Source organism: Fukomys damarensis, unplaced genomic scaffold, assembly GCF_012274545.1.
Source record: "Fukomys damarensis isolate Sample0158 unplaced genomic scaffold, DMR_v1.0_HiC HiC_scaffold_17, whole genome shotgun sequence".
Taxonomy (NCBI): Eukaryota; Metazoa; Chordata; class Mammalia; order Rodentia; family Bathyergidae; genus Fukomys; species Fukomys damarensis.
This window is the reverse complement of record NW_022900929.1, coordinates 57,368,339-57,380,091: the sequence shown is the minus strand read 5'-3', so window position 1 is coordinate 57,380,091 and position 11,753 is coordinate 57,368,339. Positions and strand designations below refer to the sequence as shown.

Sequence of the window (11,753 nt, the reverse complement as noted above, 5' to 3'; positions counted from 1 at the left end):
CCCCCCCTTTTTTTTTTTTTTTTTTTTTTTTTGAGACAGGGTCACACTATGTAGTTCAGGCTGGCCTTGAACTCTTGGTGATCCTCCTGCCTCAACCTCCCAAGTGCTGGGATTACAGGTATTCAAATTCACACTTGGAAAGCAGCATCAGGAACAGAGGAGGGAGGCAGCGTGAGCTGTTTCTTGTGTCTGCTTCTCTGCTCTGCGGGGAACTCTGACCAGCAGATCTGAATCATCAGGGTAAGATTATGGAGCCTGTCTGTCATGGCTACTGAATGAACCCCAGGGCACTCAGGTCAGCTGGTACAGACCTTCCTTTAGCAGCCTTATAGTACAGTGAATGAATTCCACAGACTTTCGCTGGCAAGCACTGGAAGATTGAAGAATTTTGCCTCTGATCTATTATGAAAACAGCCCATGCTAGAGTTATGGAGAGGGAAGGGGGTGTATGTTTTCACCCTCAGATTATTGGAGTAGCTGTTTACATGAGGTGTTTCATTTAGAGCAGTTTATTTCCTCCTTTCTTATTCCTCAGATCCCCTGATTTTCAGGGGCGGGGTGGAGATTTTAACAGCTGCACATTTCCAACATAGTATTCCCTACATGGTGTCAGATGGCTGGGAATGAAGTTTGGGTAACTCGGGATGATTTATTCAGGCACTTAGTCATCAGTTGTTCCATCAGAGGAAACAATGAGAGGCTTTTGTTTGTGTTTCCGTGTGTAGGGTGTGCGGGACGAAGAGAAGCAATTTCTATTTCCACTGAAACGAACCTTGGTCCTCTTTTTTCCAGTCAAAAGAGGGCTTCATCTTCAAATTACACGCACACGCGCACACACACACACACACGCACACGCACTGTAAAAATAGAAATAGAATACATATGGCATTGTGGCTCTTTCTACATTGTATTTGCCTAGAAAGCTACTTCTCTCCTATTACAAAAGTAACATATGAATTCATTCCAATCACGAAATATTCAAAACTCATACAAGTACACAGGGTAAAGCCCAGCCTTCCTCACTGCCCTTCCTCAGCCTCCCTCTCTTACCAAAATAACTAACTCAGACCAAAATAATTTTTTAAATATTTGTTTTTGAAGAAGTTAAAACCTCTCTTACTTTGTTCTGGACGGTTTCATAAGAACAGAGTACCTACAGCAAGTATCAGGCAAATTTCAAAATGTAGAAAATTGGGAGTCACTGAAAATGAACCCCATTGTGGAGCACAGCCCCAGAACGAGCCAAGCAAAATCCTGTGGGGTGTGGAGGGGTTTGAATACGACCAGAGTGGTTTCCTGGAAAAAAAAAGCACAAAGAGCCAGAAATAGCTGGGTCTGCTTCTTTCTGCCCCCACCCCAGCCCCGCTAGCTGTGTGCCCTGAGGTAACTTCCGCTGGCCCAGCCTGAGGTGGTAAAGGCTCACAGGGGGACAGGAGATGCATGTGCTAAAAACTGGTCTTCAGCAAATACTACTTTCTTTCCAGATGGATTTGCTGCACCTGAAGCACATGATGATTTCTTCCTAGTGAAGTTCAAGTTATGTCTTACAGAGAACACGATAACCCCATTTTGTACACTATTTATGAAAGGTGAGAAAGAGCAAGCTTTGCTCCGTGGCAGGCGGCTCAGAGCATGTCAGTGTTGTAGAGGGTTAGTTCGAGGCCACGGGAAAATAGATCTCTATGGCATTTTGGTTCAGACAACCAATGTGGATACAGGAAAGAGTGTACAAGATTAAAACCCCTAATAATTAGAAATCATCTCCTGGAAGCCAGTATGACTGACTTGATTCAAAGAATAAGATAAATAACTGGGAATGATGATACAAGAATATTGGATTTTTAAAAATCGCCTTTTTTGTTTGTTTGTTTTTTTGAGACTTCACCTTCTCTGTAGTTGGGACTGGCCTTCCCTCACTATGTAGCCCATGCTGGCCTCCAGTTTATAATGATTCTCCCACCTCTGCCTCCCTATTGCTGGAATTACAGGTGTGCACCACCGCATCTGGCCTAAAAGTCCATTTTTTTTGTTTGATTTTGGTACCAGGGATCAAACTTGGGACCTTGCACTTGTAAGGCAGGCAGGCAGCAGCACCACTGAGCTAAATCCCTGACTCAACTTTTTTTTTTCATCTTGCGGTACTAAGATTAAACCCAGGGGGCTCAGTGGTTCTGCCGCCTGCCTCATAAGCACAAGCACCTGCGTTTGATCCCTGGTACCAAATTAAAAAAAAAAAAGATTGAACCCAGGATCTTTGCACTGAGTTACATCCTCAGCTGGTTTTTATTTTGAGAAAAGATCTCCCTGAATTGTTAACTTGCTCAGGCTGAGATTGAATTTGGAATCTTCCCGCCTCAGGATTATAGGCCAGGTGCCCAGCCTAGACTTCATTTTTACAATCAGCTTTAGGTTCACAGTCAGGTTGAGCTGAAAGCACAGAGATTAACCCATGTAACTGCTGCCCCCAACATCCACATCCCACACCAGGCTGGAATGGTTGTAAAGCTGAGGAAACCTACACTAACCAAACTTTGTCACTGAAGTCCGTGTTTCACCTAGGATTCCCTCTCCCCTCAGTACGTCCTGTAGGTTTTGACAAATGAATCATTACATGTACTCATTATTTTAATATCATCCAGAATGGTTTTTATTGACCTAAAAATCCTCTGTGCTTACAAAAATAAGCACCAAAAAGGGGAAAAAGCAGCCATAAAAAAGGAAAATTAAAAATAGCCAGATTTGATAGTGCATTCCAGCACTCAGGAGGCTGAGGCAGGAGGATTGCCACAAGTTTGTATATGTGCTGCTGAAGTGAGCACAAACTGCCACAAAATTGAAGCCAGTCTGGGCTATTCAGAGAGTTCAAGGCCAACCTGAACTACACACAATGAGACCCTGTCTCAAAAATATGATGATAATAATAATAATAATAAATCAAAAACAACAACAAAAAAAGACGGGCTGGGGATTTAGCTCAGTGGCTCCACCACCTGCCTTGCGAGCGCAAGGACCCAAATTCAATCCCCGGTACCAAAGAAAAAGAAAAAAATCCTCCATGCTCCCCCATTCATTCCTCCCTTTTTTCCTAACCCCTTGGAAACACTGACCTTGTCTACTGTCTGGATAGTTTTGCCTTTTGCATAATATCTTTTTTTTCTGGTACCAGGGCTTGAACTCAGGACCTTGCGCTTTCAAGGCAGGTATGGTGCCACTAAGCTAAATCCCTGGCCCTGCCTTTTCCGTAATTTCATATGCTGTAGTTGGAATCATACAGAATGTAGCCTTTGGATTGGCTTCTTTCACTTAGGAGTATGTATTTAAGGTGCCTTCATTTCTTCTCATTTGTTTTCAGCACTGACTATTGGTCCATTGGCTGGGTATACCACGGTTTCTTTATCCTCTCTGCTATTGAAGGCATCTTGGCAGTTGGGAACAAAGCTGCTGTAAATACTGTGCAGGTTTTTGTGGACAAAAGTTTTCAGCTTATTTGGGTGAGTTCCAAGGAGGATGGCCACGGAATGGATGGTACGTAAGACTACATTTCGTTTTGCCAAGGCTTTTCTGCATCCTCGCCAACATCTGTTGTCAGTGTCTTGGATATTGATGATTCCAAGAGGTGTGCAGCATATCTCGTTGTCTTACTTGACATTTTCCTAGTAACATTTTATGTGGAACATTTGCTAATATAAAGTGCTTATTTGCCAGCTGTTTATCTTCTTTTTAAGGTGCCTGTTCAGATCCTTTGCCAGTTTTTAGATCAAGTTGTTTATTTTCTTACTGTTGAGTTTCAAGAGTTCTCTAAATGTTTTGGGTAATAGTCTCTTATTAGATATATCTTTTGTAAATATTTTCTCCCAGTCTGTGGCCTGTTTTCTCATTCTCTTGGTGTTATTTAAATATTACTTGTGTAGTAATAATAATTAACATGGATATTTGGGAATTCGGAAGGATCAGTTTTTTTGTTTTTTGGGTTTTTTTTGTTGTTGTGTTGTTGTTGTTGTTGTTGTTGTTGTTGTTTTTTGAGACAGGGTCTCACGATGTAGTTGAGACTGACCTGGAACTCACTACGTAGCCCAGGCTGGTCTCCAACTCACAGCGATCCTCCTGCCTCAGTCTCCGGAGTGCTAGGATTACAGGCGTGCGCCACCACACCCAGCTAGGAAAGATCAGATTTTATCATTAAAAAACCCATTCTGGCCAGGTGTGGTGGCACACACCTGTAATCCCACCACTCAGGAGGCTGAGGCAGGAGGATCACTATGAGTTTGAGGTCAGCCTGGGCTACATAGTGAGTACAAGGCCAGCCTGAACTACATAGTGAGACCCTGTGTCAAGACAATAGAACAACCCATTCTGCAATCATCTAATAGACACAAGGTGAAAGCATCTTGCTAGAGGTGTAGCTTTAAACTGGACCTCTGGTTTCTGGAGAAATCCACCAGCCTTTTCCTCAGTCCATAAAAACCAGATTGCCCTCTAGTGGTTATCTTCAGAAAGACAGGCCGCTTTAACGGTTTTAGAAAATTCAACATTTTGAAATAACTCAGTAATTTAATCTTTTATCTCCTATAGTTTCCCTATCAAGTAGCCTTCTTCTGAAAGCCTATCCTGTTAAAGGTAGAGCAATGGCTTATTGTAAGTATCAACTTCTGCTTTACTCCTTAATCAGAAGTGTGTCTGAAATACTTTTTAAAAAAATTATTTATTGGGTTAAGAATTTAGTTCAGGGGTTCCACCACCTGCTTCTCAAGCAGAAGGTCCCTAGTTTGATCCCCAGTACCAAAAAAAGAAAAAGATTGTACATAAAAATTATTTATTATTTTGAGGAAGAGTCTCGTGTAGCTCAGGCTGGTCTGAGACTTACATCTACAGTCCTCCTGCCTCAGTTTCCCCAGTGCTGGATTACAGGTACGCATGTGCCACTGCGCTGAGCTTGAGATACCCTAAAGTAATCGGCAATCCAGAAGAATAATTAAATGAAATAAAATGATTGAAAGCTATTGTACTGGTTTTACACTTAAATAATATATCTGTGGCTAAAGGGTACACAATAGCTGTCTGTGCTAGTTGTTGAACTTTCTATGAGTTTATAATTATTTAAAAATAAAAAGGTTTCTGAAAGTCGAGAAGCTTACATTGTAGCATTAACTAAATTAAATCTTTCTTTGAGCTTGTTGAACTATAAAGAAAAGAAAGTATGGAGCCAGGGATTTAGCTCAGTGGCTCTGCTGCCTGTTTTGCAAGAGCAAGGACCGGAGGTTGATCCCCGGTATCAACAGAAAAAAAAAAAAAAAAAAAAAAAAAAAAAAAAAGAAAAGAAAGTGTGAAAAAGAGAAGTAGATATCATTTGAAATACGTATTTCTACTCTTCTTTCCTGACAGCATGTTTGAGGCCAGCCTGGGCTACACAGTGAGTTCCAGCGCAGTCTGAACTACAAAGTGAGACTCTGTCTCAAAAAAGAAAAAGGAATCACACACACACACACACACACACACACACACACACAAGCCCAGAAGTTGGGCGTGGTGGTGCACACTGGAAATCCCAGCACTCAGGAAGTTGAGGCCAGGATGAACTATACAGCAAGACCCTGTCTCAAAAAAATCTGACCCACCAAGATGTATTATGTAAAGGTACAAATTCCCAACAAGGAATGTCAGAATGCTGTATACCTAAACTGTACCAATAAAATTAATGGGAAAAAAAAGCAGACAATAACGAAACAAAGAACCAGGGAGATGAACTTGGTGGTGCACATTTATAACCACAGCAACTGGGAAGCTGAAGCAGGAGGATCTTGAGTTCAAGTGCAGCCTGGGCTGTAGTGAGTTTGAGGCTAACCTGAACATATAGTAAAACCGTGTCTCAAAAAATAAAAAAATAAAAAAATGGGGAGGTGAGGTTGCTTCCTCCACTCCTCGGCTCCTCCCACGCGGCCCTGGAGGTCTGTAGGCGCTGGGTCAACCCAGCTCTGGCCCTTGGCTGCACACGCACGCATGAGCAGCCCCTCTTCAGAGCTCCGAGCAGGGTGGGCCAGGGGTGCGTTCCCCTCTAGGTCCTTTCTGCGGGCCCTGAGCAGCTAGGGCAAAGGTGAGGATGAGAGGGCCTGAAACCATGAGCCCATTCTCTCTGGCCCGGCGCTTCTACTACTGCGGGGCGGCGCAGATTAAGAGCGAGTTTGGGGCCGAATTCCGAAGGTTCTCCCTGGCCCATCATAACCCTGGGAAGTTTGAAGCTTTCTACCGGTTGGTGGTGCACACCCACCACGTCCCCAGCACCTACGTGACCACCGGCTATGCAGCCGTGCGTGGGGACCTGCTGCCATCCACACTGATGACAGCCTCTGCAAGGCGGTCTCCCTTTCTTCATCCAGAAACAAGGTGGAGAGGGCACCTTTCTGATGTACTCGGAGCAGAGGAACTTGGCTGAGAGAAAGCTGCCTGGCGCGGACAGCAAACACGGCTCAGCTGCTTCTGGAAACGAGCTCACTGGCCTTCGTGGCCCCGAGAAGGGACAGATCACTACAGCTTTGGGGCCGGCACCCTGTCAAGGAAAAGAAGGTGCTGGTGACTCTGAGGGACGGACAAGGGTCTGCACCGGCGCGCCCACCTTGACATCAGCATGCCGCTCGACTTCCGGCCAGTGTCCTCCATCTGTGACACGGACGTCCTCCCCGAGACGCACTGCAGAGCGAGGCCATGCAGACCTGGCTTTGAGGAGCCACCGGGCTCTAGGTCCACGACAGCACAGGTGTGCGGGTGACGCACTGTGGGCTAGAAAAGGTTCTAGGCATCTTTATTTCCCGCATGGTGCCTGGGGGCCTTGCACGAGTACTGGGCTGCTGCTGTGAACCACAAAGTCCCAGAGCTGAACGGGATCGAGGTGGCTGGGAAGACACTCGATCAAGTCACAGACATGATGATCGCCAATGGCCACAACCTCGTTGTCACTGTCAAGCCTGCCAACCAGAGGAACAACGCTGCCCAAAGCCCCTGCACGTCCGGCAGCTCTGACCGGTCCACAGACAGCACCACCAGCCCACATCCTGCACACCTCCGGTCCTGGTGAGAGGGGGAGTAACAAGGAGGCGACATCAGACATCATCACTGAAGGGGCTTTGGCGCCTCACACATTCCCCAGACACGGGGCGCGCCTACTGTCAGCCTCTCGCAGGCTGCATCGTGACCTGGCCCTGCACAGCATTCACGGATTGCTCAGCTCCTGAAGTGGGACCTCTCAACAGCTTGGTCCTCGCCCGGGGTGGTGGTGGTGACGGAGGAACACAGGCTGCCATCAAGCTCTAGGGCTAAGGCCACCGGAGGAGGCCATGCAGCTCAAGGCCCAGACAGACGTTGCTGACTTTCGACCGATGGGTGGGAGAGCACTGAGAGGAGCTGCGGTTGCTATTTAGTGATTCCAGAAGTAAACTTTCCAAAGGAAAATAAGTATTTTACATGTTTACATCAATTTTAAAATAAGAAAAATAATTGTAGGGCTGGGGATTTAGCTCAGTGGTTCCAGTGCCTGCCTCATAAGCGCTAGGACCCAAGTTCAACCCCTGGTACCAAAAAGAAAGAAAGAAAAATAATTGTATACTTCATTCCCTCCTTTTAAAATCACTTCCACAACTGTATTCTTTATTTTAACTTTTGGGCAGAATTTAAAAATACTGCCTATTCTTATAGGATTTCTCCACAGAGCTTAAACACGCATGTACACACTTTGGGCCAGGCCTGAATTCGGGTCTCAGAAAGAAAAGATTTCCCACTAAATACAGAAAAAACTTTATTTTTAATTTATAAAAATTCTGGGCTGTGCGTGTTTTGTTTTTGTTTTTGTCTTTGAGACAGGGTCTCACTATGTAGATGAGACTGACCTGCAACTCACTATGTAGCCCAGGCTGGTCTCAACTCACAGCAATCCTCCTGCCTCAGCCTCCCGAGTGCTGGGATTACAGGCATGCGCCACCACGCCAGGCTTGTATGTAGTTATCTTTGCTATTAAAACACCTGGTTCTAAATCACAGTTAATATATGCTAATTTCCATTCCCAGAGTAGTGGTCAGTGGCAGGAATTTTCTGGCTTTTAACTATAATAAGTCTTGCGGAACTCAATGTGTTTCTTTCTGGTATTGGGAGTCAAACACAGGACCTTATGCTTCTCAGGCAGCTGTGGAGCCACTGAACTTAATGGTTTTGACAAACATTAAATTCCTTGTCACTTTTTCCTTTTTTTTTTTTGGTACCGTACATTGAACTCAGGACCTTGTGCTTGTGAGGCAGGTGGCAGAAAACCACTGAGCTAAATCCCTGGCCCTTCTTGTCACTTTTAACTTCGTAGGAACTTTTGATCCAATTGTTTTATATGAAGTGTGTTTTCTGCTTGAATACAATGTCATGGGGAAATGTTACATTTATACTTTAAGAAAAAACTTTGACCAAATAAATCTTTCGTGTACGTACAGGCAAAAAAGTAGTATTCCTGGGTTTTAAGGTTGCGAGCGCCACCTGTTGCTCCCCTTGTGGTGTAGCACCACCTGCTGGTCAGTGGCAGAACTGTCCTGATTTCGTGTATGTGGGCCGGAAATAGGGCAGCTCAACATTTTCATTTGTCTTCAGTTCTTTATACTACTCAGCCATAAAGAATGAGAAAGTAGATTCATTCATAGTTAAATGGGTACATTTTGAGGATATACTTCTAAGTGAAATAAATAAGTCACACATATGCAAATACCGAATAGTATCTCTGGTGTGAAAAACTAAAATAGTACTCAAGATCCTAATGGGACAATTAGCAAATAGGAAGAAAAGGACCAAAGGTGTAGGGACAGTGAGAAGGATAGGGAAGGGGGAATAAGGGAAAAGGAAAAAATATGAGAAAAAGTAAAAATGGAATTAAAGTGTTTGAAGTGGGGGAGGGGAGGGAAGGGTGAAGGTAGGACAGGGACAAGGGGAAAAAATGAGAACCAAGACCTGGCATGTAAAGGTACAGGATCCCAATGATGAATGTAACTGTACTGTCTACCTAGAATGTACCAATAAATTAAAGTAAAAAAAAATCCTTTTTCGTTTGGAAACTATCGGGCAGAAGTATTTTTTGCTAAGCAACTGTGTTTCCTACGCTGGTGTCGAAATTTTTCACTGTGTGCAAAGGACACTGACCAAGTGTTCCTGAGCACAGGGAGGGGTGAGGAGTGAGGTCTCAGTGAGGGCTGGACCCAGACCCGCGGGCGCTGAGGAAATGCAAGAGCCTTGCCTTTGCTACCACAGCAGCTGAAAGCGTTTTTACTAAGATGGGTATTTTATTTTATTCTGGTATCAGGAATGGAACTCGGGACCTTTGGCTTGCTAGGCCATTGAGCTAAATCAGTGACCCTAAGATGAATATTTTAGACCCAAAATTCTAATGCTTGGTTACAATCACAAAGAAATATTCATTTAATAAGTCACTACTGGTTACTATCTGTAGAATAACTGGGTCTGCTACCAAATAGGAAAGTTGCATCTCCACCCATTTGAAATTGCTGGAGCAAACCTGAATCAGTACTTTAAAGAAAAAAAGGCTTACTCTGAACTTGTGCCTGTTGCTTGTAGTGGTAAAAATTGCGAACTGCTTAGTATAGCTGCCTGAGTATATTTTTCTACCCAGGTCTGTAGCTCTGCCATTTTCTTTTTTTCCTTTTTTTTTTTTTAACTGCCATTATGTATTAAATGGTCGTTTTTGGTTTTATGTATGAGAATAAAGTTTTCCTTTTAAATTCAAATTTTGTTTAAATATTTTTAAAGAATTTTTTGTCAATCTGGTTTTGCTTTTTTTGGGGGGGGTTGGTTTTTTGAGACAGGGTCTCACTATGTAGTTGAGACTGACCTGGAACTCACTATGTAGCCCAGGCTGGTTTTGAACTCACAGCGATCGTCCTGCCTCAGCATCCCAAGTGCTGGGATTACAGGCGTGCACCACCACGCCTGGCTTGGTGTTTTGTTTTTTAACATTTCTATTTATTCGTTTATTTATTTGCAGTACCAGGAATAAAACTCAGGACCTCAAGGTTGCCAGGCAAGGCACAGTGCCACTGAGCTACATCCCCAACCTAATCTGATTTTTTTTTAATTGGTGCCTGGGATCAAACTCAGGTCCTTGTGCTTGTGAGGCAGGCGGCAGAAACAACTAGCCCAATTCCCAGCCCTGATTTTGTTTTTAATTAAGTATTATGATCACATACAAATTTGTACTGATATTGTACCTTCCCCACTTTAATCCTTCTAATGAGCTGACGAAACACACCACTACCAATCACACATACAATGGCAGTTTTCAATCTTGTGTTGTTTGAGCCAGGTGTGGTGGCACACGCCTGTAATCCCAGTGCTCGGGAGGCTGAGGCAGGAGGATTGCTGTGAGTTCAAGACCAGTTTGGGCTACGTAGTGAGTTCCAGGTAGTCTCAACTACATAGTGAGACCCTGTCTAAAAAAACAAAAAAGCAACCCTGTGTTGTTTTATTTATTTTGTTTTGGTTTGTTTCTGGTACCAGGGATAGAACTTGGGACCTTGTGCTTGTGAGGCAGGCGGCCAATCTTGTGTTTTTAAGTAGCTGCTTAAATACTATCCTGAATAATAACTCAGTCCCACTTAAATAATTCAAAAGCACAATCAAACTTGCTTTTGTATCATGCTGACTTTTAAGAGGATCTGAACTTAAAGATCAACTATAAAATGTGAGAAGTGGGCCAGGGATTTGGCTCAGAGGTTCTGCTGCCTGCCTCACAAGCACAGGGGCCTGAGTTTGGTCCCCATACCAAAAAAAAAAAAAAAAAAAAAAAAAAAAAAAAAAAAAAAAAAAAAAGAAAGAGAAAAAAAAAAAAAAAAAAAAAAAAAAAAAAAAAAAAAAAAAAAAAAAAAAATTGAGAGAGAGAAAGAAAAAAATGTGAGAAGTGTTAAATATTCTTTATTTGGTATTATCCATACATCACACTAAAATGCCTTTATATACCATACTAAAATACATGCACCATACAAAAATGCAGTTTTTTAAAGAAATTTTAAATACAAACTATACTTATTGATTCTTTAAAATAAGTAGGCTAGAAGAAAAAAGTTTTTTAATTGAAGTCATTTTAGTTTCTACTTTTCTTGCCATAACCAGTCACTCAGTAGAGGCAATTGAATCTTTCCTTTAATAATACTTTTTGACCCATCTCTCTAACCTCCAGACTGACTGACTAAATTCTGATCTCAACACACATCATATCTGGTAGCTGCAATCATTTATAAATATATCCATTTTCCGATTTGTCTGAAAGACTTACGCACTTATTTAGTAACAATTTTTCTTTAAGACCGGGTCCCACTGTGTGGTTCAGGCTGGCCTCCAACTTGCAGTGATTGTCCTGCCTCAGCCAAGTGCTGGGGCACCATTTCATCTGGCCTTTTTAGCAAGGATATTATCAAAATGACTTTTTCTTCAGGATGTAGAGAAACATACCATAGAGGACCTAAACAAAGTCCTATATTCACTGGTTCTAAGATACACTTTCTTTTTCTCATAGTAAAAATTTCAGGCTTGGCATGGTAGCGCGTGTCCGTAATCACAGCATTCTGGGAGGCTGAGGCAGGGGGTCTGCAACTCTGAGCCCAGCCTGGGCACTTCAGCAAGTTTGTGAGACCCTGTCTCAAAAATGAAAAATAGAAAAGGCCTATGGATGTAGCTCACGGCTCCCTGGTTTCAAAAAAAAAAAAAAAAAAAGAAAAGAA

At 43.1% G+C, this 11,753-nt stretch overlaps 1 pseudogene; it reads left to right on the top strand.

Annotated features, from left to right (window-relative positions):
* The first annotated feature begins 6,115 nt into the window (after positions 1-6,115).
* LOC104868732 lies at positions 6,116-7,186 on the top strand (annotated as a pseudogene).
* Positions 7,187-11,753: the final 4,567 nt, after the last annotated feature.